This window comes from Lycorma delicatula, chromosome 4 (assembly GCF_047948215.1).
Source record: "Lycorma delicatula isolate Av1 chromosome 4, ASM4794821v1, whole genome shotgun sequence".
NCBI lineage: Eukaryota > Metazoa > Arthropoda > Insecta > Hemiptera > Fulgoridae > Lycorma > Lycorma delicatula.
Genome location: NC_134458.1, coordinates 27313505 through 27320816, shown reverse-complemented (window position 1 = coordinate 27320816; position 7312 = coordinate 27313505). Strand labels below are relative to the sequence as shown.

The window sequence follows — 7312 nt, the reverse complement described above, 5'->3', positions numbered from 1 at the left end:
AAATGTTAAAAGATGGATACTAGTTTTAGTTTTTGTCGTGGTTACGAATAAAAGAACAACCCGAATTAAAAAAAATATAATATAATCGACGACGAATGTTCATACGAGCTCTAAACATTTCTTTTTCATTGATTATTAAATCATCAACCGGCTCGTCGCTGAATTAAAATAATCTAATTTTTTATATCGTTGAAGCGACACATCGCTCGCTCATCGTTGTACATTATTTCCGGTACAAAATTTTAGTTTATTCACTTCGGAAAATTAGTAATAAGGCTTAAAACAATTGTTAACCGCAATAATAATTAGGCTACTTAAAAAAAGAGTTCCGATTTATTTCAATCGCCAGTCACTAGCCACTGCTTATAATGATTTCCGTCTCTATTTGTAATTGTTTTTCAGTATAAAGCTTATCTTATCCTGTTAAATATTCACGAAAGAAAGAAGTAATTACAGTAAATCTTTATATTTTGCTCTTTGTAAGTTAAAAAAATAAAACCTGCATAATTAACCTAATATCAGACAAATAACCGGAGTTATAAATCTTGGGCCGACCCGAGACGTATCCGCGATAAGTGGTTGAACGTGGACGAACATCGATGAAAATGAAACGATGTATCGGCCACGAACAAATACGAAAGAACAAAAAACCTTCGATTATAATTCGTTTGCTAGTCGATACGCGAAAGGTAAGCGTTCCGTCGTTCTTAACTAATGGGAAGGTAATTTATCGTATCGATTCCGTTTATTTGTAAATAGTCTATTACGATCAAAACTAATTCTCGTTTTTTTTAGTCCTTATTTCTCGCTTTCTCTAACGGTCCTAATAGATTTACCGCATTACCCTTCTAATTTCCCATCGATTAAAAATTAAATTACATTTTTACACGATGCTTTTTGAACCAGGAGAGTTTCTATTAAAACGCGCCTTTAGAGAACATCGGTACATATCTTTAGCGTAAAACTTATAAATTTAAAAAAATATTTCATGATAGCCGAAATGATTCACCGAAATCTGATATTTGATTCTCCGGGTTTTCGGCGGTTATATAACAAGTTTATCGGTTCATGCATTGTACCGTAATAAATTATCCCGATCTTTACCGCATAAATTTCGTGTTTATGTCCTTAACTAGTCTTAGTTACCCTTAAGGTGCCGTAATTATAGGTCTAGAGATTTATATCGCGTAGGTAAAATATATGATTTTTAGTTTTTATTAATGAATTGATCTTAATATATATGATTTTATTATTTAATGCATTTTTCATGTTCTTCGTCTTTCTCAATATCTTTTCTATAAAATATTATTTTCGTTATTAGCTTGTTTTATTTTTTTTTGATGCGGTTGGTTATATTCTTGACAATTTTATGTAGCTCATACGAAAGGATTTCGTTACATAATATATACAGCATTTGAATTATTAGCATTTTTAACACAATAACTCGTGAAAAATAATATTACAAGACAAAATGCGGTAAAAACACCATTAAAATAATTTAAAAAAATGAATAGGCCTATACGAGGTGCGTTATTTCTCTCTCTACAGGTTTAAAGCTTAGCGACTTGCTTCATAACTACATTAAGAAATTAACTGTGACCTTATTTTATTTTCTAATATTGTTTTAACTTACACCTGTGAAATCTAATTTTAGCTGAAAAAAATTCTTCAAATATCTAGTAGAGAATTAAATAAAAGTTCTCTTTTTGACTAATTTTTAACCGACTGGCGTTTACGCCTACGTGAACCTCACAAAAAGATTCTAAAAATGTACCTAATTATTCCCGCTTTATCTAATTATTTTTGATCGGTTTGAACTTTATGTCTTTAATTTATGGTTTTACAGTTAACAACAATTTTCCGATGAATAGCCTACTCGGTCAGGCTAAAAAACGAATGATAATTTTTGAAATTAAAAAACCGCTAACTTCATTACAATAAGTGGAATAAAAAAAAGTTTATAAACATTAAAAAGAAATACAGTAATGACTGTGAAAAAATGTGTTTAAAGATAAAATTAAACTTCTTGAAAAAAAAACAAAAAAAAAAAAAAACAATACGGCGTCGTTTTCTGCTCGGGGGAGAAATAAGGATGTAGAAAGTAGTATATCGGGGTTTTAAAGCGATTTAATATCTATTAACTTTGGCTTACAGTACTGAATGGCGAATAAAATGTAAGTGTAATTTCTAGTTTTTCCCTATAAGTGTTCAGCGTAAGCGCCTTTCATCGCGCGGCACACATCCGACCGACATAACGTCCGTACGGATATAACCGGGAGAGTTCTTTTCGTACTTTAACCGGCACGTCTGGAGTGATGGAAACGACAGCTGCTTCGATCCTGTGCCTCGAATCGAGCAGATGAGTAGGTAGTGAAAGCGCATACACAATACCCTTTATAAAACCTGAATAGAAAAAATCACATGGGGGTCGGATCGGGTGACTTGGAGGCCAACGCAAACAAGTATTGTCTTCGAGTCCGTGCCGACCGTTCCAGGCGGTCAGCTAAAATGTCACTCGACATTTCCGAATATGCCAGCATATCCGAATAAGCGACTCCTGTAACTCTTGCTTCGGCAAAAACTTGATTAACATTTTAAAGAAACTACTGAGCAAAAAGCATTTAATTTTGGGGAGTTCCCTTCGTATTGTAACTGTTCGCGGGGATTTTCTGATCCCGGATACGGAAATTATGTGCTTTAACATTTCCGCTGAGATGAAATGTTGACTCATTACTAAAACAATACGATCAAGAAAGTCATCGTCTTCATGCTGCAACATTGTTATCGCGAAGTCGGCACGCACAGCGTAGTCGGTAGGCTTCAAAGCCTGTAACGGCTGCAAACTTCGGACGCATATGTAAGCGTTTCCTTTAAACATTCTACAGTGTCATCACCAGTATCGCTAGTTCGTGGCCGGCCTTCCTAACAAAATTTTTTAGGACTATGCAGGAAAGACTCCCCGACACGTTCAGCATTTTCTTCCGACACCCTCCGTCATCCGACATCTCCGGTTGTCTATGTAAAGTTCCCTTTATATAGGCATTCGGTCGTTTCAAACCGATTTTGCCATCGACGAATGTTTCTGTCGTTCGGAAGATCACCGTTAAACTTTCTACGGAACGCGCGTCGAGCAGTAACTACCGATTTACATTTAGCAAACTGCAAAACACAGAAGGCTTTTGTTCGAGAGTGTTTGCCGCCGTCTGTACTAGTGGCGTTGCCAAATATAAAGATAGTGAATCAATCTACGACCGTGGACGCGACTAAAACTGTCCTTTCTGTTTTTTATTGTAGCCTTAACTCAATACTATACACCTCAGCCAAGAGATATTGTAACAAATCAATACCCCGCTATATCAATTTTTGTATAACCGGTAATCGCTAAACATTATATCTTCTACTGTATTATGCTATACTGTTTGTAGCATATACACGTAAAACAGTACAGTTTGTATATTGTGTTGTACTGTACTGCAGTAATATGCACAGTATTCTACGCCTGTTGGTGGTGGTACTCGTAGGCATAGAATAAATTCAAATCTCAGAACTGTTTGAAGAGAGGTTTCTCTGTGTAGGATGTGAAGCGATTGCATTCTTCTGCGACGATTGTCAAGATTGCCTACAGTTTTAATGGATACTTCTTTCTTTAAATATCATCTATTCCTCGCGCTGTTGATTAAGTAATGGTGTTATTGATAAACACAACTGTTTAAAATTTTCTTAAATATACTCACTAATTTTTTTAATATTTATATATATAAATATATTTTTTTTTTTACTTTTTATTTTCTTAATGAAGTTATGGGACGATGAATTACACTAACAGGAAAAACGAGTATTTTCTTCGTGCAATTTTGCATAATTGCTACAGGCTTTTTCAGCTAAATTGCTACTTATCAATAACAATAATCCATAAAATAACACTATTTAACACATAATAACTCACTTTTTTCCGTACAGCGGTTTGTAATATATACGTCTTCAAAGATTGGCCTATTCTTTCGTGATAGATGCTATAAGTTATTATTTCGTCTTAACGTCATTTGTTTAAAAACGCTCTTAATGTTTTGAGTCTATATTTTCATACATTTTATTAGGCTGCCGTCTATTATTGTGCTTTGAGGGTCGACCGATGAGGAACTAACTCCATCATCGTATTCGGTACTGCATTATAAAGCTATAACTTATATGTCGCCTAAATCAGCGCTTGTAGAACTTCTATACTATATAATCTTGTTCGTTATTCTACTCTTATTAGATCACATGAACGTAATAAATAAATTTAGTTATATTTTTATATAAAATATATACAGACGTAACAAATTAAAATTATTTACACAGTATTAATAGTCGTGTTACAAAGTAAACACACAAAGAAAGGTTTTCCAACTGTGAGGAAATTAAGACTCAGAATAAATAATAACATAATTTTTGTAGATTTTTTTATTAATGATATTTAGATCGGGGTATTTATATTTTCATGAATACATATTTTTTATACTTCGTTGTTATATAACTTCTTTTTTTCTTTACTATATAACAATTCGCTGCAAGCAAGTCTATCTACTTACTACTGAAAAAAAAGTTATTTTAAAAGCGATAAAACTACAAATTAAACTGTAAATTAAGTCGCTTACTATTCTAAAAGAATGTTTCTTCCATTATATAGAATAATAGCTGAAACATTTACGTCATCAACGCTCTCACTGACTGAAAAAACAAAAAAAGTTTAAACAAAATTTGTCTGTGCGCAAGTGAACAGACAGGATCTTTTGCGATCGGCTAGGTGTCTTTCCGACCGACTTCATGCTGCAAGAAACACCGGTTATTGCGGGAGTTACACCTCACTAACCGATGATCAGTCGTCGGAGACGGCTGATGATTGGCTTTAAATACGATAAAGCGCGTCCTTACTCTACAGTTTTAGCACTTCTTTCCTCGGAAATTCAACCGTACAATCCGGACTTAGGTTCGAGCGTTCCAGCATCTATTCTATTTTACCGAAAACCTACGAACCTTTGTCAACATATTTAATAATGAAATTTTGTAAAAGAGAAGTCACGTTTGCGACGCAAAGGAATCCACCAAAGGTTTTTCATTCGGCTCGGGATGGCTTATCTGTTGTATTCGCCTCCGGGGGGAAAATGAACGAGTAACTTTCCGAGGTCACTTTGATATACTTTATCAACATTTAAACAGTTAAACTCAGATCACAGATCGCTTAAACAGTTTAATCTGTGTTTAGCCTTATGACGATGCGCATAAATTATCGGTTGTTATTCGACGTGTATTCTATTAGACGTTAATAAGGAAAGGCATTTATCGATAAATATTAATTTTATGTGTATTATTTCAAGGAAAATGGTGTCTACAACTGCGATGGTACTAACGCGATAATTATGTACTTCCTTTAGAAAAAAAGTAACTTTGAAAGTTTATTCGTGATTGATACAAGTAAATTAATAGAAACCTAAAATCTTCATATACATCAGACACATTCTTGTCTTATATGTATCTAACAAGGGAGTGTTTGAAGAGAGTTGTACAGGTGCTGGAAAAAGAGAAGGGTGGGAGGCCTTGTTAAGCAATGCCATGATGTGAAAAGGAAAACGAGTGGATACTGAACACCGCAGTCGACTTCCTATTGCGTATTCGTCCGCATTACGAGTTACGACTTATTATTTCAGGCAAGTTTGTATCGCAAAGAAACTGCAAAAACTTCTGATAGCGGTAAAACATCATTATAAGGTTAGTTTTATTTACCCCGATCTAAATAATTATCGTATTCTAGTAGAATTAATGTATATCATATTTTTTTTTTTATTATTCTAAAGATGTAAAACAAAATGGTTTATTTTTCATTTTCATTCGCCGTTAGGATGCTTGTGTGATAAGCTGTGCTAAACGATCATTTAAAAAAATAAAAAAAATAAGAACCTTCAAAAACCTTTAATTAAAAATTAAGCATCTATGTTTAATTTTTGATAAAGAATTAAATAGGCGGCCGTTTCGAAAGTCAAACAATTATCATAAGTAAAGATTATAATACATAGACGTAGATCACAAAAAATTAAATAAGTACAAAAAAAAAATAGAAAAAAAAATTATATAAAATTAATAATATGCATTATTAATGTTATATATACATTAATGTTATACATATTGAAATATATTATTTGTTTGCATATATTTATATTTATCAATAGAAGGACAACTAGTTAAGTTTCAGAATATTGTTTAAATAATTTTGTTACTTATCTTAACTGACGATGACTCATGAGTAGAAAACGCAATAGTTATATCTTATTAAAGGGTTTAATTTAAATAAAATTTTTAATATTGATTTCTACTAAAGTTTGAAAAATTAGTGAAATTTACTACTTATCTTTTTGAACTTTTATTTTTGCATCGATGTTTAATGATTTTTTTTGTACTTACCGATGATTATTGTTTGTTTAAAAGTAAAATGCGCTCCTAGTAAGAGAGTTTTTACTTTTTGTAAAGGGTTCTGCTTTTTTCGCTAATTTTATATTAGTTTTTATTTTTTTGTTTTCATATACTATTGCGCGTGCGCGTATATACGTTTTTAAAATCTTATCCGTATAGTTAAATTTTTTTATTAAGATGTACTTTACGATGAATTAATTAAATATCAACAGAAATTATATGAGCTTTGGTCGACAAAACGTCTCTAACGGATATTTTTAACAAAAACTATTTTTCTGCTTTCTGTACCTTAGAGAGATGGAAATTCGAGAAGAAGCTGGATTTGTGATCGAGCCTCCATATTAATTCCCACCTAATCCCTCCGCCGATTATAAACACTTTGTCGATATACCCTTTACGGTTTTTTTTTGTTTTCTTCCTCCTGTTTAGCCTCCGGGAATCACCGTCAGGTATTACTTTAGAGGATGATATGTGTGAGTGTAATTGAAGTGTAGTCTTGTACAGTCTGAGGTCGACCGTTTCTGGGATGAGTAGTTAATTGGAACCCGACCACCAAAGAACACCGGTATCCACGACCTAGTATTCAAATCCGTATAAAAGTAACTGCCTTTACAAGGATTTGAAATTGGAACTTTCGACTTCGAAATCAGCTGATTTGTGAAGACGCGTTCACCACTACACCAAACCGGTGGGTTACTCTTTACGTTACTTCTACGTTAACATAACTCAAATGATAACAAAAATTCGATTAATCGTTTACATTAAAACGTCTGAAGCAAAGTTTTTACGAGGCTGATTTTCACAGAGTAGTGTAATTAAAATATATATTAGTATTAAAATTATGTATTCGATCCATGATATTTTG

General features: G+C 32.9%; 1 protein-coding gene across 1 annotated transcript in view; it reads left to right on the top strand.

Moving 5' to 3' along the window:
- Positions 1-5473: 5473 nt before the first annotated feature.
- Positions 5474-7312, top strand: part of yellow-c (L-dopachrome tautomerase yellow-c) — a 30023-nt gene continuing 28184 nt past the window's right edge. The window contains exon 1 of the mRNA XM_075362574.1: positions 5474-5748. The gene's annotated coding sequence lies outside the window, so the exon portion shown is untranslated. The remainder of the gene's footprint in view (positions 5749-7312) is intronic.